The sequence below is a fragment of the Cololabis saira genome, unplaced genomic scaffold (assembly GCF_033807715.1).
Source record: "Cololabis saira isolate AMF1-May2022 unplaced genomic scaffold, fColSai1.1 scf060, whole genome shotgun sequence".
NCBI lineage: Eukaryota > Metazoa > Chordata > Actinopteri > Beloniformes > Belonidae > Cololabis > Cololabis saira.
Genome location: NW_026906224.1, coordinates 168398 through 185000, shown reverse-complemented (window position 1 = coordinate 185000; position 16603 = coordinate 168398). Strand labels below are relative to the sequence as shown.

The window sequence follows — 16603 nt, the reverse complement described above, 5'->3', positions numbered from 1 at the left end:
TACTTCTTATATGGAGTTGAAGATAAGTCATATAATACAAGTCATTGATTTGTTGGTGATAATAATTTAGAAGCGCTTATTTGTTGGAGTTAAAGTGCCTTAACCATGTGCAAAACACTTTAGGACATGAGCTGTCGCTGTTACCACGTTGAAATATGTGTGGGTAGATTAAGCGAGAGCACTCTCTGCTGGTTGAAAAAGCTTACAACACCTGGTATTCCCAGGCGGTCCGCCATCCAAGTACTAACCAGGCCCGACCCTGCTTAGCTTCCGAGATCAGACAAGATCGGGCGCATCCAGGCTGGTATGGCCGTAAGCAGAAGCTCCAGCTTGAAATACCTCTTATATGGAGTTGAAGATAAGTCATATAATATAAGTCATTGATTTGTTGGTGTTAATAATTTAGAAGCGCTTATTTGTTGGAGTTAAAGTGCCTTAACCATGTGCTAAACACTTTAGGACGTGAGCTGTCGCTGTTACCACGTTGAAATATATGTGGGTAGATTAAGCGAGAGCGTTCTCTGCAGGTTGAAAATGCTTACAGCACCTGGTATTCCCAGGCGGTCTCCCATCCATGTACTAACCAGGCCCCACCCTGCTTATCTGCCGAGATCAGACGAGATCGGGCGCATCCAGGCTGGTATGGCCGTAAGCTGAAGCTGCAGCTTGAAATACCTCTTATATGGAGTTGAAGATAAGTCATAGAATATAAGTCATAGATTTGTTGGTTTTATTTGTTGGAGTTAAAGTGCCTTAACCATGTGCAAAACACTTTAGGGCGTGAGCTGTCGCTGTTACCACGTTGAAATATGTGTGGGTAGATTAAGCGAGAGCGCTCTCTGCTGGTTGAAAAAGCTAACAGCACCGTGTATTCCCAGGCGGTCTCCCATCCATGTACTAACAAGGCCCGACCCTGCTTAGCTTCCGAGATCAGATGAGATTGGGCGCATCCAGGCTGGCATGGCTGTAAGCAGAAGCTCCTGCTGGAAATACCTCTTATATGGAGTTGAAGATAAGTCATAGAATATAAGTCATTGATTTGTTGGTTTTATTTGTTGGAGTTAAAGTGCCTTAACCATGTGCAAAACACTTTAGGACGTGAGCTGTCGCTGTTACCACGTTGAAATATGTGTGGGTAGATTAAGCGAGAGCGCTCTCTGCTGGTTGAAAAAGCTTACAGCACCTGGTATTCCCAGGCAGTCTCCCATCCAGGTACTAACCAGGCCCGACCCTGCTTAGCTTCCGAAATCAGACGAGATCGGGCGCATCCAGGCTGGTATGGCCGTAAGCTGAAGCTGCAGCTTGAAATACCTCTTATATGGAGTTGAAGATAAGTCATATAATATAAGTCATTGATTTGTTGGTGATAATAATTTAGAAGCACTTATTTGTTGGAGTTAAAGTGCCTTAACCATGTGCAAAACACTTTAGGACGTGAGCTGTCGCTGTTACCACGTTGAAATATGTGTGGGTAGATTAAGCGAGAGCGCTCTCTGCTGGTTGAAAAAGCTTACAGCACCTGGTATTCCCAAGCGGTCTCCTATCCAAGTACTAACCAGGCCCGACCCTGCTTAGCTTCCGAGATCAGACGAGATCGGGCGCTTCCAGGCTGGTATGGCCGTAAGCAGAAGCTGCGGCTTGAAATACCTCTTATATGGAGTTGAAGATAAGTCATATAATATAAGTCATTGATTTGTTGGTGATAATAATTTAGAAGCGCTTATTTGTTGGAGTTAAACTGCCTTAACCATGTGAAAAACACTTTAGGACGTGAGCTGTCGCTGTTACCACGTTGAAATATGTGTGGGTAGATTAAGCGAGAGCGCTCTCTGCTGGTTGAAAAAGCTTACAGCACCTGGTATTCCCAGGCGGTCTCCCATCCAAGTACTAACCAGGCCCGACCCTGCTTAGCTTCCGAGATCAGACGAGATCGGGCGCATCCAGGCTGGTATGGCCGTAAGCAGAAGCTGCAGCTTGAAATACCTCTGATATGGAGTTGAAGATAAGTCATAGAATATAAGTAATTGATTTGTTGGTTTTATTTGTTGGAGTTAAAGTGCCTTAACCATGTGCAAAACACTTTAGGACGTGAGCTGTCGCTGTTACCACGTTGAAATATGTGTGGGTAGATTAAGCGAGAGCGTTCTCTGCTGGTTGAAAAAGCTTACAGCACCTGGTATTCCCAGGCGGTCTCCCATCCAAGTACTAACCAGGCCCTACCCTGCTTAGCTTCCGAGATCAGACGAGATCGGGCGCATCCAGGCTGGTATGGCCGTAAGCAGAATCTGCTGCTTGAAATACCTCTTATATGGAGTTGAAGATAAGTCATAGAATATAAGTCATTGATTTGTTGGTTTTATTTGTTGGAGTTAAAGTGCCTTAACCATGTGCAAAACACTTTAGGACGTGAGCTGTCGCTGTTACCACGTTGAAATATGTGTGGGTAGATTAAGCGAGAGCGCTCTCTGCTGGTTGAAAAAGCTTACAGCACCTGGTATTCCCAGGCGGTCTCCCATCCAAGTACTAACCAGGCCCGACCCTGCTTAGCTTCCGAGATCAGACGAGATCGGGCGCATCCAGGCTGGTATGGCCGTAAGCTGAAGCTGCAGCTTGAAATACCTCTTATATGGAGTTGAAGATAAGTCATATAATATAAGTCTTGATTTGTTGGTGATAATAATTTAGAAGCGCATATTTTTTGGAGTTAAAGTGCCTTAACCATGTGCAAAACACTTTAAGACGGGAGCTGTCGCTGTTACCACGTTGAAATATGTGTGGGTAGATTAAGCGAGAGCGCTCTCTGCTGGTTGAAAAAGCTTACAGCACCTGGTATTCCCAGGCGGTCTCCCATCCAAGTACTAACCAGGCCCGACCCTGCTTAGCTTCCGAGATCAGACGAGATCGGGCGCATTCAGGCTGGTATGGCCGTAAGCAGAAGCTGCTGCTTGAAATACCTCTTATATGGAGTTGAAGATAAGTCATATAATATAAGTCATTGATTTGTTGGTGATAATAATTTAGAAGCGCTTATTTGTTGGAGTTAAGGTGCCTTAACCATGTGCAAAACACTTTAGGACGTGAGCTGTCGCTCTTACCACGTTGAAATATGTGTGGGTAGATTAAGCGAGAGCGCTCTCTGCTGGTTGAAAAAGCTTACAGCACCTGGTATTCCCAGGCGGTCTCCCACCAAGTACTAACCAGGCCCGACCCTGCTTAGCTTCCGAGATCAGACGAGAACGGGTGCATCCAGGCTGGTATGGCCGTAAGCTGAAGCTGAAGCTGCAGCTTGAAATACTTCTTATATGGAGTTGAAGATAAGTATATAATACAAGTCATTGATTTGTTGGTGATAATAATTTAGAAGCGCTTATTTGTTGGAGTTAAAGTGCCTTAACCATGTGCAAAACACTTTAGGACGTGAGCTGTCGCTGTTACCACGTTGAAATATGTGTGGGTAGATTAAGCGAGAGCGCTCTCTGCTGGTTGAAAAAGCTTACAGCACCTGGTATTCCCAGGCGGTCTCCCATCCAAGTACTAACCAGGCCCGACCCTGCTTAGCTTCCGAGATCAGACGAGATCGGGCGCATCCAGGCTGGTATGGCCGTAAGCTGAAGCTGCAGCTTGAAATACCTCTTATATGGAGTTGAAGATAAGTCATAGAATATAAGTCATTGATTTGTTGGTGATAATAATTTAGAAGCGCTTATTTGTTGGAGTTAAAGTGCCTTAACCATGTGCAAAACACTTTAGGACATGAGCTGTCGCTGTTACCACGTTGAAATTTGTGTGGGTAGATTAAGCGAGAGCGCTCTCTGCTGGTTGAAAAAGCTTACAGCACCTGGTATTCCCAGGCGGTCTCCCATCCAAGTACTAACCAGGCCCGACTCTGCTTAGCTTCCGAGATCAGATGAGATCGGGCGCATCCAGGCTGGTATGGCCGTAAGCAGAAGCTGCAACTTGAAATACCTCTGATATGGAGTTGAAGATAAGTCATAGAATATAAGTCATTGATTTGTTGGTTTTATTTGTTGGAGTTAAAGTGCCTTAACCATGTGCAAAACACTTTAGGACGTGAGCTGTCGCTGTTACCACGTTGAAATATGTGTGGGTAGATTAAGCGAGAGCGCTCTCTGCTGGTTGAAAAAGCTTACAGCACCTGGTATTCCCAGGCGGTCTCCCATCCAAGTACTAAACAGGCCCGACCCTGCTTAGCTTCCGAGATCAGACGAGATCGGGCGCATCCAGGCTGGTATTCAATTCAATTCAATTCAATTTTATTTATATAGCGTCTAATACAACAGAGTTGTCTCTAGACGCTTTACAGAGACCCATACCCAGAACATGACCCCCGAGCAGATATTACATAAACAATGGCAGGTAAAAAACTCCCCTAGTGGGAGAAAAACCTTAAGCCAAACAGTGGCAAGGAAAAACTCCCCTTTAGGAGGGAAGAAACCTTGAGCAGGACCAGGCTCATCAGGGGGGACCCTCCTGCCGAGGGCCAGACTGGTGGGTCAGGGACGGCAACAGCACAGCAGGCAGGTGGAAGCAGCAACGGGATGACCGGGGGTGGGGACCGCAGGCCAGCACACAGCTCCCGAAGCTCCGGCCCAATCAGCAAGTCCCAGGTTGGGGTGCAGGGTCAGGAATGGTATGGCCGTAAGCTGAAGCTGCAGCTTGAAATACTTCTTATATGGAGTTGAAGATAAGTATATAATACAAGTCATTGATTTGTTGGTGATAATAATTTAGAAGCGCTTATTTGTTGGAGTAAAAGTGCCTTAACCATGTGCAAAACACTTTAGGACGTGAGCTGTCGCTGTTACCACGTTGAAATATGTGTGGGTAGATTAAGCGAGAGGGCTCTCTGCTGGTTGAAAAAGCTTACAGCACCTGGTATTCCCAGGCGGTCTCCCATCCAAGTACTAACCAGGCCCGACCCTGCTTAGCTTCCGAGATCAGACGAGATCGGGCGCATCCAGGCTGGTATGGCCGTAAGCAGAAGCTGCAGCTTGAAATACCTCTTATATGGAGTTGAAGATAAGTCATAGAATATAAGTCATTGATTTGTTGGTGATAATAATTTAGAAGCACTTATTTGTTGGAGTTAAAGTGCCTTAACCATGTGCAAAACACTTTAGGACGTGAGCTGTCGCTGTTACCACGTTGAAATATGTGTGGGTAGATTAAGCGAGAGCGCTCTCTGCTGGTTGAAAAAGCTTACAGCACCTGGTATTCCCAGGCGGTCTCCCATCCAAGTACTAACCAGGCCCGACCCTGCTTAGCTTCCGAGATCAGACGAGATCGGGCGCTTCCAGGCTGGTATGGCCGTAAGCAGAAGCTGCGGCTTGAAATACCTCTTATATGGAGTTGAAGATAAGTCATATAATATAAGTCATTGATTTGTTGGTGATAATAATTTAGAAGTGCTTATTTGTTGGAGTTAAAGTGCCTTAACCATGTGAAAAACACTTTAGGACGTGAGCTGTCGCTGTTACCACGTTGAAATATGTGTGGGTAGATTAAGCGAGAGCGTTCTCTGCTGGTTGAAAAAGCTTACAGCACCTGGTATTCCCAGGCGGTCTCCCATTCAAGTACTAACCAGGCCCGACCCTGCTTAGCTTCCGAGATCAGACGAGATCGGGCGCATCCAGGCTGGTATGGCCGTAAGCAGAAGCTGCAGCTTGAAATACCTCTGATATGGAGTTGAAGATAAGTCATAGAATATAAGTAATTGATTTGTTGGTTTTATTTGTTGGAGTTAAAGTGCCTTAACCATGTGCAAAACACTTTAGGACGTGAGCTGTCGCTGTTACCACGTTGAAATATGTGTGGGTAGATTAAGCGAGAGCGTTCTCTGCTGGTTGAAAAAGCTTACAGCACCTGGTATTCCCAGGCGGTCTCCCATCCAAGTACTAACCAGGCCCTACCCTGCTTAGCTTCCGAGATCAGACGAGATCGGGCGCATCCAGGCTGGTATGGCCGTAAGCAGAATCTGCTGCTTGAAATACCTCTTATATGGAGTTGAAGATAAGTCATAGAATATAAGTCATTGATTTGTTGGTTTTATTTGTTGGAGTTAAAGTGCCTTAACCATGTGCAAAACACTTTAGGACGTGAGCTGTCGCTGTTACCACGTTTAAATATTTGTGGGTAGATTAAGCGAGAGCGCTCTCTGCTGGTTGAAAAAGCTTACAGCACCTGATATTCCCAGGCGGTCTCCCATCCAAGTACTAACCAGGCCCGACCCTGCTTAGCTTCCGAGATCAGACGAGATCGGGCGCATCCAGGCTGGTATGGCCGTAAGCTGAAGCTGCAGCTTGAAATACCTCTTATATGGAGTTGAAGATAAGTCATATAATATAAGTCATTGATTTGTTGGTGATAATAATTTAGAAGCGCTTATTTGTTGGAGTAAAAGTGCCTTAACCATGTGCAAAACACTTTAGGACGTGAGCTGTCGCTGTTACCACGTTGAAATATGTGTGGGTAGATTAAGCGAGAGCGCTCTCTGCTGGTTGAAAAAGCTTACAGCACCTGGTATTCCCAGGCGGTCTCCCATCCAAGTACTAACCAGGCCCGACCCTGCTTAGCTTCCGAGATCAGACGAGATCGGGCGCTTCCAGGCTGGTATGGCCGTAAGCAGAAGCTGCGGCTTGAAATACCTCTTATATGGAGTTGAAGATAAGTCATATAATATAAGTCATTGATTTGTTGGTGATAATAATTTAGAAGCGCTTATTTGTTGGAGTTAAAGTGCCTTAACCATGTGAAAAACACTTTAGGACGTGAGCTGTCGCTGTTACCACGTTGAAATATGTGTGGGTAGATTAAGCGAGAGCGCTCTCTGCTGGTTGAAAAAGCTTACAGCACCTGGTATTCCCAAGCGGTCTCCTATCCAAGTACTAACCAGGCCCGACCCTGCTTAGCTTCCGAGATCAGACGAGATCGGGCGCTTCCAGGCTGGTATGGCCGTAAGCAGAAGCTGCGGCTTGAAATACCTCTTATATGGAGTTGAAGATAAGTCATATAATATAAGTCATTGATTTGTTGGTGATAATAATTTAGAAGCGCTTATTTGTTGGAGTTAAACTGCCTTAACCATGTGAAAAACACTTTAGGACGTGAGCTGTCGCTGTTACCACGTTGAAATATGTGTGGGTAGATTAAGCGAGAGCGCTCTCTGCTGGTTGAAAAAGCTTACAGCACCTGGTATTCCCAGGCGGTCTCCCATCCAAGTACTAACCAGGCCCGACCCTGCTTAGCTTCCGAGATCAGACGAGATCGGGCGCATCCAGGCTGGTATGGCCGTAAGCAGAAGCTGCAGCTTGAAATACCTCTGATATGGAGTTGAAGATAAGTCATAGAATATAAGTAATTGATTTGTTGGTTTTATTTGTTGGAGTTAAAGTGCCTTAACCATGTGCAAAACACTTTAGGACGTGAGCTGTCGCTGTTACCACGTTGAAATATGTGTGGGTAGATTAAGCGAGAGCGTTCTCTGCTGGTTGAAAAAGCTTACAGCACCTGGTATTCCCAGGCGGTCTCCCATCCAAGTACTAACCAGGCCCTACCCTGCTTAGCTTCCGAGATCAGACGAGATCGGGCGCATCCAGGCTGGTATGGCCGTAAGCAGAATCTGCTGCTTGAAATACCTCTTATATGGAGTTGAAGATAAGTCATAGAATATAAGTCATTGATTTGTTGGTTTTATTTGTTGGAGTTAAAGTGCCTTAACCATGTGCAAAACACTTTAGGACGTGAGCTGTCGCTGTTACCACGTTGAAATATGTGTGGGTAGATTAAGCGAGAGCGCTCTCTGCTGGTTGAAAAAGCTTACAGCACCTGGTATTCCCAGGCGGTCTCCCATCCAAGTACTAACCAGGCCCGACCCTGCTTAGCTTCCGAGATCAGACGAGATCGGGCGCATCCAGGCTGGTATGGCCGTAAGCTGAAGCTGCAGCTTGAAATACCTCTTATATGGAGTTGAAGATAAGTCATATAATATAAGTCTTGATTTGTTGGTGATAATAATTTAGAAGCGCATATTTTTTGGAGTTAAAGTGCCTTAACCATGTGCAAAACACTTTAAGACGGGAGCTGTCGCTGTTACCACGTTGAAATATGTGTGGGTAGATTAAGCGAGAGCGCTCTCTGCTGGTTGAAAAAGCTTACAGCACCTGGTATTCCCAGGCGGTCTCCCATCCAAGTACTAACCAGGCCCGACCCTGCTTAGCTTCCGAGATCAGACGAGATCGGGCGCATTCAGGCTGGTATGGCCGTAAGCAGAAGCTGCTGCTTGAAATACCTCTTATATGGAGTTGAAGATAAGTCATATAATATAAGTCATTGATTTGTTGGTGATAATAATTTAGAAGCGCTTATTTGTTGGAGTTAAGGTGCCTTAACCATGTGCAAAACACTTTAGGACGTGAGCTGTCGCTCTTACCACGTTGAAATATGTGTGGGTAGATTAAGCGAGAGCGCTCTCTGCTGGTTGAAAAAGCTTACAGCACCTGGTATTCCCAGGCGGTCTCCCACCAAGTACTAACCAGGCCCGACCCTGCTTAGCTTCCGAGATCAGACGAGAACGGGCGCATCCAGGCTGGTATGGCCGTAAGCTGAAGCTGAAGCTGCAGCTTGAAATACTTCTTATATGGAGTTGAAGATAAGTATATAATACAAGTCATTGATTTGTTGGTGATAATAATTTAGAAGCGCTTATTTGTTGGAGTTAAAGTGCCTTAACCATGTGCAAAACACTTTAGGACGTGAGCTGTCGCTGTTACCACGTTGAAATATGTGTGGGTAGATTAAGCGAGAGCGCTCTCTGCTGGTTGAAAAAGCTTACAGCACCTGGTATTCCCAGGCGGTCTCCCATCCAAGTACTAACCAGGCCCGACCCTGCTTAGCTTCCGAGATCAGACGAGATCGGGCGCATCCAGGCTGGTATGGCCGTAAGCTGAAGCTGCAGCTTGAAATACCTCTTATATGGAGTTGAAGATAAGTCATAGAATATAAGTCATTGATTTGTTGGTGATAATAATTTAGAAGCGCTTATTTGTTGGAGTTAAAGTGCCTTAACCATGTGCAAAACACTTTAGGACATGAGCTGTCGCTGTTACCACGTTGAAATTTGTGTGGGTAGATTAAGCGAGAGCGCTCTCTGCTGGTTGAAAAAGCTTACAGCACCTGGTATTCCCAGGCGGTCTCCCATCCAAGTACTAACCAGGCCCGACTCTGCTTAGCTTCCGAGATCAGATGAGATCGGGCGCATCCAGGCTGGTATGGCCGTAAGCAGAAGCTGCAACTTGAAATACCTCTGATATGGAGTTGAAGATAAGTCATAGAATATAAGTCATTGATTTGTTGGTTTTATTTGTTGGAGTTAAAGTGCCTTAACCATGTGCAAAACACTTTAGGACGTGAGCTGTCGCTGTTACCACGTTGAAATATGTGTGGGTAGATTAAGCGAGAGCGCTCTCTGCTGGTTGAAAAAGCTTACAGCACCTGGTATTCCCAGGCGGTCTCCCATCCAAGTACTAAACAGGCCCGACCCTGCTTAGCTTCCGAGATCAGACGAGATCGGGCGCATCCAGGCTGGTATGGCCGTAAGCTGAAGCTGCAGCTTGAAATACTTCTTATATGGAGTTGAAGATAAGTATATAATACAAGTCATTGATTTGTTGGTGATAATAATTTAGAAGCGCTTATTTGTTGGAGTAAAAGTGCCTTAACCATGTGCAAAACACTTTAGGACGTGAGCTGTCGCTGTTACCACGTTGAAATATGTGTGGGTAGATTAAGCGAGAGGGCTCTCTGCTGGTTGAAAAAGCTTACAGCACCTGGTATTCCCAGGCGGTCTCCCATCCAAGTACTAACCAGGCCCAACCCTGCTTAGCTTCCGAGATCAGACGAGATCGGGCGCATCCAGGCTGGTATGGCCGTAAGCAGAAGCTGCAGCTTGAAATACCTCTTATATGGAGTTGAAGATAAGTCATAGAATATAAGTCATTGATTTGTTGGTGATAATAATTTAGAAGCACTTATTTGTTGGAGTTAAAGTGCCTTAACCATGTGCAAAACACTTTAGGACGTGAGCTGTCGCTGTTACCACGTTGAAATATGTGTGGGTAGATTAAGCGAGAGCGCTCTCTGCTGGTTGAAAAAGCTTACAGCACCTGGTATTCCCAGGCGGTCTCCCATCCAAGTACTAACCAGGCCCGACCCTGCTTAGCTTCCGAGATCAGACGAGATCGGGCGCTTCCAGGCTGGTATGGCCGTAAGCAGAAGCTGCGGCTTGAAATACCTCTTATATGGAGTTGAAGATAAGTCATATAATATAAGTCATTGATTTGTTGGTGATAATAATTTAGAAGTGCTTATTTGTTGGAGTTAAAGTGCCTTAACCATGTGAAAAACACTTTAGGACGTGAGCTGTCGCTGTTACCACGTTGAAATATGTGTGGGTAGATTAAGCGAGAGCGTTCTCTGCTGGTTGAAAAAGCTTACAGCACCTGGTATTCCCAGGCGGTCTCCCATTCAAGTACTAACCAGGCCCGACCCTGCTTAGCTTCCGAGATCAGACGAGATCGGGCGCATCCAGGCTGGTATGGCCGTAAGCAGAAGCTGCAGCTTGAAATACCTCTGATATGGAGTTGAAGATAAGTCATAGAATATAAGTAATTGATTTGTTGGTTTTATTTGTTGGAGTTAAAGTGCCTTAACCATGTGCAAAACACTTTAGGACGTGAGCTGTCGCTGTTACCACGTTGAAATATGTGTGGGTAGATTAAGCGAGAGCGTTCTCTGCTGGTTGAAAAAGCTTACAGCACCTGGTATTCCCAGGCGGTCTCCCATCCAAGTACTAACCAGGCCCTACCCTGCTTAGCTTCCGAGATCAGACGAGATCGGGCGCATCCAGGCTGGTATGGCCGTAAGCAGAATCTGCTGCTTGAAATACCTCTTATATGGAGTTGAAGATAAGTCATAGAATATAAGTCATTGATTTGTTGGTTTTATTTGTTGGAGTTAAAGTGCCTTAACCATGTGCAAAACACTTTAGGACGTGAGCTGTCGCTGTTACCACGTTTAAATATTTGTGGGTAGATTAAGCGAGAGCGCTCTCTGCTGGTTGAAAAAGCTTACAGCACCTGATATTCCCAGGCGGTCTCCCATCCAAGTACTAACCAGGCCCGACCCTGCTTAGCTTCCGAGATCAGACGAGATCGGGCGCATCCAGGCTGGTATGGCCGTAAGCTGAAGCTGCAGCTTGAAATACCTCTTATATGGAGTTGAAGATAAGTCATATAATATAAGTCATTGATTTGTTGGTGATAATAATTTAGAAGCGCTTATTTGTTGGAGTAAAAGTGCCTTAACCATGTGCAAAACACTTTAGGACGTGAGCTGTCGCTGTTACCACGTTGAAATATGTGTGGGTAGATTAAGCGAGAGCGCTCTCTGCTGGTTGAAAAAGCTTACAGCACCTGGTATTCCCAGGCGGTCTCCCATCCAAGTACTAACCAGGCCCGACCCTGCTTAGCTTCCGAGATCAGACGAGATCGGGCGCTTCCAGGCTGGTATGGCCGTAAGCAGAAGCTGCGGCTTGAAATACCTCTTATATGGAGTTGAAGATAAGTCATATAATATAAGTCATTGATTTGTTGGTGATAATAATTTAGAAGCGCTTATTAGTTGGAGTTAAAGTGCCTTAACCATGTGAAAAACACTTTAGGACGTGAGCTGTCGCTGTTACCACGTTGAAATATGTGTGGGTAGATTAAGCGAGAGCGTTCTCTGCTGGTTGAAAAAGCTTACAGCACCTGGTATTCCCAGGCGGACTCCCATCCAAGTACTAACCAGGCCCGACCCTGCTTAGCTTCCGAGATCAGACGAGATCGGGCGCATCCAGGCTGGTATGGCCGTAAGCAGAAGCTGCAGCTTGAAATACCTCTGATATGGAGTTGAAGATAAGTCATAGAATATAAGTAATTGATTTGTTGGTTTTATTTGTTGGAGTTAAAGTGCCTTAACCATGTGCAAAACACTTTAGGACGTGAGCTGTCGCTGTTACCACGTTGAAATATGTGTGGGTAGATTAAGCGAGAGCGTTCTCTGCTGGTTGAAAAAGCTTACAGCACCTGGTATTCCCAGGCGGTCTCCCATCCAAGTACTAACCAGGCCCTACCCTGCTTAGCTTCCGAGATCAGACGAGATCGGGCGCATCCAGGCTGGTATGGCCGTAAGCAGAATCTGCTGCTTGAAATACCTCTTATATGGAGTTGAAGATAAGTCATAGAATATAAGTCATTGATTTGTTGGTTTTATTTGTTGGAGTTAAAGTGCCTTAACCATGTGCAAAACACTGTAGGACGTGAGCTGTCGCTGTTACCACGTTTAAATATTTGTGGGTAGATTAAGCGAGAGCGCTCTCTGCTGGTTGAAAAAGCTTACAGCACCTGATATTCCCAGGCGGTCTCCCATCCAAGTACTAACCAGGCCCGACCCTGCTTAGCTTCCGAGATCAGACGAGATCGGGCGCATCCAGGCTGGTATGGCCGTAAGCTGAAGCTGCAGCTTGAAATACCTCTTATATGGAGTTGAAGATAAGTCATATAATATAAGTCATTGATTTGTTGGTGATAATAATTTAGAAGCGCTTATTTGTTGGAGTTAAAGTGCCTTAACCATGTGCAAAACACTTTAGGACGTGAGCTGTCGCTGTTACCACGTTGAAATATGTGTGGGTAGATTAAGCGAGAGCGTTCTCTGCTGGTTGAAAAAGCTTACAGCACCTGGTATTCCCAGGCGGTCTCCCATCCAAGTACTAACCAGGCCCTACCCTGCTTAGCTTCCGAGATCAGACGAGATCGGGCGCATCCAGGCTGGTATGGCCGTAAGCAGAATCTGCTGCTTGAAATACCTCTTATATGGAGTTGAAGATAAGTCATAGAATATAAGTCATTGATTTGTTGGTTTTATTTGTTGGAGTTAAAGTGCCTTAACCATGTGCAAAACACTTTAGGACGTGAGCTGTCGCTGTTACCACGTTTAAATATTTGTGGGTAGATTAAGCGAGAGCGCTCTCTGCTGGTTGAAAAAGCTTACAGCACCTGATATTCCCAGGCGGTCTCCCATCCAAGTACTAACCAGGCCCGACCCTGCTTAGCTTCCGAGATCAGACGAGATCGGGCGCATCCAGGCTGGTATGGCCGTAAGCTGAAGCTGCAGCTTGAAATACCTCTTATATGGAGTTGAAGATAAGTCATATAATATAAGTCATTGATTTGTTGGTGATAATAATTTAGAAGCGCTTATTTGTTGGAGTAAAAGTGCCTTAACCATGTGCAAAACACTTTAGGACGTGAGCTGTCGCTGTTACCACGTTGAAATATGTGTGGGTAGATTAAGCGAGAGCGCTCTCTGCTGGTTGAAAAAGCTTACAGCACCTGGTATTCCCAGGCGGTCTCCCATCCAAGTACTAACCAGGCCCGACCCTGCTTAGCTTCCGAGATCAGACGAGATCGGGCGCTTCCAGGCTGGTATGGCCGTAAGCAGAAGCTGCGGCTTGAAATACCTCTTATATGGAGTTGAAGATAAGTCATATAATATAAGTCATTGATTTGTTGGTGATAATAATTTAGAAGCGCTTATTTGTTGGAGTTAAAGTGCCTTAACCATGTGAAAAACACTTTAGGACGTGAGCTGTCGCTGTTACCACGTTGAAATATGTGTGGGTAGATTAAGCGAGAGCGTTCTCTGCTGGTTGAAAAAGCTTACAGCACCTGGTATTCCCAGGCGGACTCCCATCCAAGTACTAACCAGGCCCGACCCTGCTTAGCTTCCGAGATCAGACGAGATCGGGCGCATCCAGGCTGGTATGGCCGTAAGCAGAAGCTGCAGCTTGAAATACCTCTGATATGGAGTTGAAGATAAGTCATAGAATATAAGTAATTGATTTGTTGGTTTTATTTGTTGGAGTTAAAGTGCCTTAACCATGTGCAAAACACTTTAGGACGTGAGCTGTCGCTGTTACCACGTTGAAATATGTGTGGGTAGATTAAGCGAGAGCGTTCTCTGCTGGTTGAAAAAGCTTACAGCACCTGGTATTCCCAGGCGGTCTCCCATCCAAGTACTAACCAGGCCCTACCCTGCTTAGCTTCCGAGATCAGACGAGATCGGGCGCATCCAGGCTGGTATGGCCGTAAGCAGAATCTGCTGCTTGAAATACCTCTTATATGGAGTTGAAGATAAGTCATAGAATATAAGTCATTGATTTGTTGGTTTTATTTGTTGGAGTTAAAGTGCCTTAACCATGTGCAAAACACTGTAGGACGTGAGCTGTCGCTGTTACCACGTTTAAATATTTGTGGGTAGATTAAGCGAGAGCGCTCTCTGCTGGTTGAAAAAGCTTACAGCACCTGATATTCCCAGGCGGTCTCCCATCCAAGTACTAACCAGGCCCGACCCTGCTTAGCTTCCGAGATCAGACGAGATCGGGCGCATCCAGGCTGGTATGGCCGTAAGCTGAAGCTGCAGCTTGAAATACCTCTTATATGGAGTTGAAGATAAGTCATATAATATAAGTCATTGATTTGTTGGTGATAATAATTTAGAAGCGCTTATTTGTTGGAGTTAAAGTGCCTTAACCATGTGCAAAACACTTTAGGACGTGAGCTGTCGCTGTTACCACGTTGAAATATGTGTGGGTAGATTAAGCGAGAGCGTTCTCTGCTGGTTGAAAAAGCTTACAGCACCTGGTATTCCCAGGCGGTCTCCCTTCCAAGTACTAACCAGGCCCGACCCTGCTTAGCTTCCGAGATCAGACGAGATCGGGCGCATCCAGGCTGGTATGGCCGTAAGCTGAAGCTGCAGATTGAAATACCTCTTATATGGAGTTGAAGATAAGTCATATAATATAAGTCATTGATTTGTTGGTGATAATAATTTAGAAGCGCTTATTTGTTGGAGTTAAAGTGCCTTAACCATGTGCAAAACACTTTAGGACGTGAGCTGTCGCTGTTACCACGTTGAAATATGTGTGGGTAGATTAAGCGAGAGCGCTCTCTGCTGGTTGAAAAAGCTTACAGCACCTGGTATTCCCAGGCGGTCTCCCATCCAAGTACTAACCAGGCCCGACCCTGCTTAGCTTCCGAGATCAGACGAGATCGGGCGCATCCAGGCTGGTATGGCCGTAAGCAGAAGCTGCAGCTTTAAATACCTCTTATATGGAGTTGAAGATAAGTCATATAATATAAGTCATTGATTTGTTGGTGATAATAATTTAGAAGCGCTTATTTGTTGGAGTTAAAGTGCCTTAACCATGTGCAAAACACTTTAGGACGTGAGCTGTCGCTCTTACCACGTTGAAATATGTGTGGGTAGATTAAGCGAGAGCGCTCTCTGCTGGTTGAAAAAGCTTACAGCACCTGGTATTCCCAGGCGGTCTCCCACCAAGTACTAACCAGGCCCGACCCTGCTTAGCTTCCGAGATCAGACGAGATCGGGCGCATCCAGGCTGGTATGGCCGTAAGCTGAAGCTGAAGCTGCAGCTTGAAATACTTCTTATATGGAGTTGAAGATAAGTATATAATACAAGTCATTGATTTGTTGGTGATAATAATTTAGAAGCGCTTATTTGTTGGAGTTAAAGTGCCTTAACCATGTGCAAAACACTTTAGGACGTGAGCTGTCGCTGTTACCACGTTGAAATATGTGTGGGTAGATTAAGCGAGAGCGCTCTCTGCTGGTTGAAAAAGCTTACAGCACCTGGCATTCCCAGGCGGTCTCCCATCCAAGTACTAACCAGGCCCGACCCTGCTTAGCTTCCGAGATCAGACGAGATCGGGCGCATCCAGGCTGGTATGGCCGTAAGCTGAAGCTGCAGCTTGAAATACCTCTTATATGGAGTTGAAGATAAGTCATAGAATATAAGTCATTGATTTGTTGGTGATAATAATTTAGAAGCGCTTATTTGTTGGAGTTAAAGTGCCTTAACCATGTGCAAAACACTTTAGGACATGAGCTGTCGCTGTTACCACGTTGAAATTTGTGTGGGTAGATTAAGCGAGAGCGCTCTCTGCTGGTTGAAAAAGCTTACAGCACCTGGTATTCCCAGGCGGTCTCCCATCCAAGTACTAACCAGGCCCGACTCTGCTTAGCTTCCGAGATCAGACGAGATCGGGCGCATCCAGGCTGGTATGGCCGTAAGCAGAAGCTGCAACTTGAAATACCTCTGATATGGAGTTGAAGATAAGTCATAGAATATAAGTCATTGATTTGTTGGTTTTATTTGTTGGAGTTAAAGTGCCTTAACCATGTGCAAAACACTTTAGGACGTGAGCTGTCGCTGTTACCACGTTGAAATATGTGTGGGTAGATTAAGCGAGAGCGCTCTCTGCTGGTTGAAAAAGCTTACAGCACCTGGTATTCCCAGGCGGTCTCCCATCCAAGTACTAAACAGGCCCGACCCTGCTTAGCTTCCGAGATCAGACGAGATCGGGCGCATCCAGGCTGGTATGGCCGTAAGCTGAAGCTGCAGCTTGAAATACTTCTTATATGGAGTTGAAGATAAGTATATAATACAAGTCATTGATTTGTT

At 45.6% G+C, this 16603-nt stretch overlaps 47 non-coding genes and 2 pseudogenes across 47 annotated transcripts; all 49 read right to left on the bottom strand.

Annotated features, from left to right (window-relative positions):
* Positions 1 to 199: 199 nt before the first annotated feature.
* On the bottom strand, positions 200 to 318 carry LOC133436645 (5S ribosomal RNA). The gene has a single exon (XR_009780172.1). It is a non-coding gene; the product is annotated as a 5S ribosomal RNA (ribosomal RNA).
* A 217-nt stretch (positions 319 to 535) lies between these two features.
* LOC133436635 (5S ribosomal RNA) lies at positions 536 to 654 on the bottom strand. Its single transcript, XR_009780163.1, has one exon. It is a non-coding gene; the product is annotated as a 5S ribosomal RNA (ribosomal RNA).
* Positions 655 to 853: 199 nt separating this feature from the next.
* On the bottom strand, positions 854 to 972 carry LOC133436666 (5S ribosomal RNA; annotated as a pseudogene).
* A 199-nt stretch (positions 973 to 1171) lies between these two features.
* On the bottom strand, positions 1172 to 1290 carry LOC133436618 (5S ribosomal RNA). Its single transcript, XR_009780147.1, has one exon. It is a non-coding gene; the product is annotated as a 5S ribosomal RNA (ribosomal RNA).
* Positions 1291 to 1507: 217 nt separating this feature from the next.
* On the bottom strand, positions 1508 to 1626 carry LOC133436554 (5S ribosomal RNA). The gene has a single exon (XR_009780086.1). It is a non-coding gene; the product is annotated as a 5S ribosomal RNA (ribosomal RNA).
* A 217-nt stretch (positions 1627 to 1843) lies between these two features.
* On the bottom strand, positions 1844 to 1962 carry LOC133436687 (5S ribosomal RNA). The gene has a single exon (XR_009780204.1). It is a non-coding gene; the product is annotated as a 5S ribosomal RNA (ribosomal RNA).
* Positions 1963 to 2161: 199 nt separating this feature from the next.
* Positions 2162 to 2280, bottom strand: LOC133436579 (5S ribosomal RNA). The gene has a single exon (XR_009780111.1). It is a non-coding gene; the product is annotated as a 5S ribosomal RNA (ribosomal RNA).
* Positions 2281 to 2479: 199 nt separating this feature from the next.
* Positions 2480 to 2598, bottom strand: LOC133436686 (5S ribosomal RNA). The gene has a single exon (XR_009780203.1). It is a non-coding gene; the product is annotated as a 5S ribosomal RNA (ribosomal RNA).
* A 216-nt stretch (positions 2599 to 2814) lies between these two features.
* On the bottom strand, positions 2815 to 2933 carry LOC133436639 (5S ribosomal RNA). The gene has a single exon (XR_009780167.1). It is a non-coding gene; the product is annotated as a 5S ribosomal RNA (ribosomal RNA).
* Positions 2934 to 3150: 217 nt separating this feature from the next.
* LOC133436619 (5S ribosomal RNA) lies at positions 3151 to 3268 on the bottom strand. Its single transcript, XR_009780148.1, has one exon. It is a non-coding gene; the product is annotated as a 5S ribosomal RNA (ribosomal RNA).
* Positions 3269 to 3490: 222 nt separating this feature from the next.
* Positions 3491 to 3609, bottom strand: LOC133436685 (5S ribosomal RNA). The gene has a single exon (XR_009780202.1). It is a non-coding gene; the product is annotated as a 5S ribosomal RNA (ribosomal RNA).
* A 217-nt stretch (positions 3610 to 3826) lies between these two features.
* Positions 3827 to 3945, bottom strand: LOC133436528 (5S ribosomal RNA). Its single transcript, XR_009780062.1, has one exon. It is a non-coding gene; the product is annotated as a 5S ribosomal RNA (ribosomal RNA).
* Positions 3946 to 4144: 199 nt separating this feature from the next.
* On the bottom strand, positions 4145 to 4263 carry LOC133436674 (5S ribosomal RNA; annotated as a pseudogene).
* Positions 4264 to 4881: 618 nt separating this feature from the next.
* On the bottom strand, positions 4882 to 5000 carry LOC133436684 (5S ribosomal RNA). The gene has a single exon (XR_009780201.1). It is a non-coding gene; the product is annotated as a 5S ribosomal RNA (ribosomal RNA).
* Positions 5001 to 5217: 217 nt separating this feature from the next.
* LOC133436499 (5S ribosomal RNA) lies at positions 5218 to 5336 on the bottom strand. Its single transcript, XR_009780034.1, has one exon. It is a non-coding gene; the product is annotated as a 5S ribosomal RNA (ribosomal RNA).
* Positions 5337 to 5553: 217 nt separating this feature from the next.
* Positions 5554 to 5672, bottom strand: LOC133436503 (5S ribosomal RNA). Its single transcript, XR_009780038.1, has one exon. It is a non-coding gene; the product is annotated as a 5S ribosomal RNA (ribosomal RNA).
* A 199-nt stretch (positions 5673 to 5871) lies between these two features.
* Positions 5872 to 5990, bottom strand: LOC133436568 (5S ribosomal RNA). Its single transcript, XR_009780100.1, has one exon. It is a non-coding gene; the product is annotated as a 5S ribosomal RNA (ribosomal RNA).
* A 199-nt stretch (positions 5991 to 6189) lies between these two features.
* LOC133436501 (5S ribosomal RNA) lies at positions 6190 to 6308 on the bottom strand. Its single transcript, XR_009780036.1, has one exon. It is a non-coding gene; the product is annotated as a 5S ribosomal RNA (ribosomal RNA).
* Positions 6309 to 6525: 217 nt separating this feature from the next.
* Positions 6526 to 6644, bottom strand: LOC133436487 (5S ribosomal RNA). The gene has a single exon (XR_009780023.1). It is a non-coding gene; the product is annotated as a 5S ribosomal RNA (ribosomal RNA).
* Positions 6645 to 6861: 217 nt separating this feature from the next.
* On the bottom strand, positions 6862 to 6980 carry LOC133436553 (5S ribosomal RNA). Its single transcript, XR_009780085.1, has one exon. It is a non-coding gene; the product is annotated as a 5S ribosomal RNA (ribosomal RNA).
* A 217-nt stretch (positions 6981 to 7197) lies between these two features.
* LOC133436683 (5S ribosomal RNA) lies at positions 7198 to 7316 on the bottom strand. Its single transcript, XR_009780200.1, has one exon. It is a non-coding gene; the product is annotated as a 5S ribosomal RNA (ribosomal RNA).
* A 199-nt stretch (positions 7317 to 7515) lies between these two features.
* On the bottom strand, positions 7516 to 7634 carry LOC133436557 (5S ribosomal RNA). Its single transcript, XR_009780089.1, has one exon. It is a non-coding gene; the product is annotated as a 5S ribosomal RNA (ribosomal RNA).
* A 199-nt stretch (positions 7635 to 7833) lies between these two features.
* Positions 7834 to 7952, bottom strand: LOC133436682 (5S ribosomal RNA). Its single transcript, XR_009780199.1, has one exon. It is a non-coding gene; the product is annotated as a 5S ribosomal RNA (ribosomal RNA).
* Positions 7953 to 8168: 216 nt separating this feature from the next.
* On the bottom strand, positions 8169 to 8287 carry LOC133436627 (5S ribosomal RNA). The gene has a single exon (XR_009780156.1). It is a non-coding gene; the product is annotated as a 5S ribosomal RNA (ribosomal RNA).
* A 217-nt stretch (positions 8288 to 8504) lies between these two features.
* Positions 8505 to 8622, bottom strand: LOC133436638 (5S ribosomal RNA). The gene has a single exon (XR_009780166.1). It is a non-coding gene; the product is annotated as a 5S ribosomal RNA (ribosomal RNA).
* Positions 8623 to 8844: 222 nt separating this feature from the next.
* Positions 8845 to 8963, bottom strand: LOC133436681 (5S ribosomal RNA). Its single transcript, XR_009780198.1, has one exon. It is a non-coding gene; the product is annotated as a 5S ribosomal RNA (ribosomal RNA).
* Positions 8964 to 9180: 217 nt separating this feature from the next.
* Positions 9181 to 9299, bottom strand: LOC133436527 (5S ribosomal RNA). Its single transcript, XR_009780061.1, has one exon. It is a non-coding gene; the product is annotated as a 5S ribosomal RNA (ribosomal RNA).
* A 199-nt stretch (positions 9300 to 9498) lies between these two features.
* LOC133436525 (5S ribosomal RNA) lies at positions 9499 to 9617 on the bottom strand. The gene has a single exon (XR_009780059.1). It is a non-coding gene; the product is annotated as a 5S ribosomal RNA (ribosomal RNA).
* A 216-nt stretch (positions 9618 to 9833) lies between these two features.
* On the bottom strand, positions 9834 to 9952 carry LOC133436678 (5S ribosomal RNA). The gene has a single exon (XR_009780195.1). It is a non-coding gene; the product is annotated as a 5S ribosomal RNA (ribosomal RNA).
* Positions 9953 to 10169: 217 nt separating this feature from the next.
* LOC133436475 (5S ribosomal RNA) lies at positions 10170 to 10288 on the bottom strand. Its single transcript, XR_009780012.1, has one exon. It is a non-coding gene; the product is annotated as a 5S ribosomal RNA (ribosomal RNA).
* A 217-nt stretch (positions 10289 to 10505) lies between these two features.
* LOC133436502 (5S ribosomal RNA) lies at positions 10506 to 10624 on the bottom strand. Its single transcript, XR_009780037.1, has one exon. It is a non-coding gene; the product is annotated as a 5S ribosomal RNA (ribosomal RNA).
* Positions 10625 to 10823: 199 nt separating this feature from the next.
* LOC133436545 (5S ribosomal RNA) lies at positions 10824 to 10942 on the bottom strand. The gene has a single exon (XR_009780078.1). It is a non-coding gene; the product is annotated as a 5S ribosomal RNA (ribosomal RNA).
* A 199-nt stretch (positions 10943 to 11141) lies between these two features.
* Positions 11142 to 11260, bottom strand: LOC133436500 (5S ribosomal RNA). The gene has a single exon (XR_009780035.1). It is a non-coding gene; the product is annotated as a 5S ribosomal RNA (ribosomal RNA).
* Positions 11261 to 11477: 217 nt separating this feature from the next.
* Positions 11478 to 11596, bottom strand: LOC133436700 (5S ribosomal RNA). The gene has a single exon (XR_009780217.1). It is a non-coding gene; the product is annotated as a 5S ribosomal RNA (ribosomal RNA).
* Positions 11597 to 11813: 217 nt separating this feature from the next.
* Positions 11814 to 11932, bottom strand: LOC133436518 (5S ribosomal RNA). Its single transcript, XR_009780052.1, has one exon. It is a non-coding gene; the product is annotated as a 5S ribosomal RNA (ribosomal RNA).
* Positions 11933 to 12131: 199 nt separating this feature from the next.
* Positions 12132 to 12250, bottom strand: LOC133436534 (5S ribosomal RNA). The gene has a single exon (XR_009780067.1). It is a non-coding gene; the product is annotated as a 5S ribosomal RNA (ribosomal RNA).
* A 199-nt stretch (positions 12251 to 12449) lies between these two features.
* On the bottom strand, positions 12450 to 12568 carry LOC133436497 (5S ribosomal RNA). Its single transcript, XR_009780033.1, has one exon. It is a non-coding gene; the product is annotated as a 5S ribosomal RNA (ribosomal RNA).
* Positions 12569 to 12785: 217 nt separating this feature from the next.
* Positions 12786 to 12904, bottom strand: LOC133436522 (5S ribosomal RNA). Its single transcript, XR_009780056.1, has one exon. It is a non-coding gene; the product is annotated as a 5S ribosomal RNA (ribosomal RNA).
* A 199-nt stretch (positions 12905 to 13103) lies between these two features.
* Positions 13104 to 13222, bottom strand: LOC133436496 (5S ribosomal RNA). Its single transcript, XR_009780032.1, has one exon. It is a non-coding gene; the product is annotated as a 5S ribosomal RNA (ribosomal RNA).
* Positions 13223 to 13439: 217 nt separating this feature from the next.
* LOC133436689 (5S ribosomal RNA) lies at positions 13440 to 13558 on the bottom strand. Its single transcript, XR_009780206.1, has one exon. It is a non-coding gene; the product is annotated as a 5S ribosomal RNA (ribosomal RNA).
* Positions 13559 to 13775: 217 nt separating this feature from the next.
* Positions 13776 to 13894, bottom strand: LOC133436517 (5S ribosomal RNA). Its single transcript, XR_009780051.1, has one exon. It is a non-coding gene; the product is annotated as a 5S ribosomal RNA (ribosomal RNA).
* A 199-nt stretch (positions 13895 to 14093) lies between these two features.
* Positions 14094 to 14212, bottom strand: LOC133436510 (5S ribosomal RNA). The gene has a single exon (XR_009780045.1). It is a non-coding gene; the product is annotated as a 5S ribosomal RNA (ribosomal RNA).
* A 199-nt stretch (positions 14213 to 14411) lies between these two features.
* Positions 14412 to 14530, bottom strand: LOC133436495 (5S ribosomal RNA). Its single transcript, XR_009780031.1, has one exon. It is a non-coding gene; the product is annotated as a 5S ribosomal RNA (ribosomal RNA).
* Positions 14531 to 14747: 217 nt separating this feature from the next.
* LOC133436537 (5S ribosomal RNA) lies at positions 14748 to 14866 on the bottom strand. Its single transcript, XR_009780070.1, has one exon. It is a non-coding gene; the product is annotated as a 5S ribosomal RNA (ribosomal RNA).
* Positions 14867 to 15083: 217 nt separating this feature from the next.
* LOC133436680 (5S ribosomal RNA) lies at positions 15084 to 15202 on the bottom strand. The gene has a single exon (XR_009780197.1). It is a non-coding gene; the product is annotated as a 5S ribosomal RNA (ribosomal RNA).
* A 217-nt stretch (positions 15203 to 15419) lies between these two features.
* Positions 15420 to 15537, bottom strand: LOC133436573 (5S ribosomal RNA). Its single transcript, XR_009780105.1, has one exon. It is a non-coding gene; the product is annotated as a 5S ribosomal RNA (ribosomal RNA).
* A 222-nt stretch (positions 15538 to 15759) lies between these two features.
* LOC133436494 (5S ribosomal RNA) lies at positions 15760 to 15878 on the bottom strand. Its single transcript, XR_009780030.1, has one exon. It is a non-coding gene; the product is annotated as a 5S ribosomal RNA (ribosomal RNA).
* Positions 15879 to 16095: 217 nt separating this feature from the next.
* Positions 16096 to 16214, bottom strand: LOC133436552 (5S ribosomal RNA). Its single transcript, XR_009780084.1, has one exon. It is a non-coding gene; the product is annotated as a 5S ribosomal RNA (ribosomal RNA).
* Positions 16215 to 16413: 199 nt separating this feature from the next.
* LOC133436524 (5S ribosomal RNA) lies at positions 16414 to 16532 on the bottom strand. Its single transcript, XR_009780058.1, has one exon. It is a non-coding gene; the product is annotated as a 5S ribosomal RNA (ribosomal RNA).
* Positions 16533 to 16603: the final 71 nt, after the last annotated feature.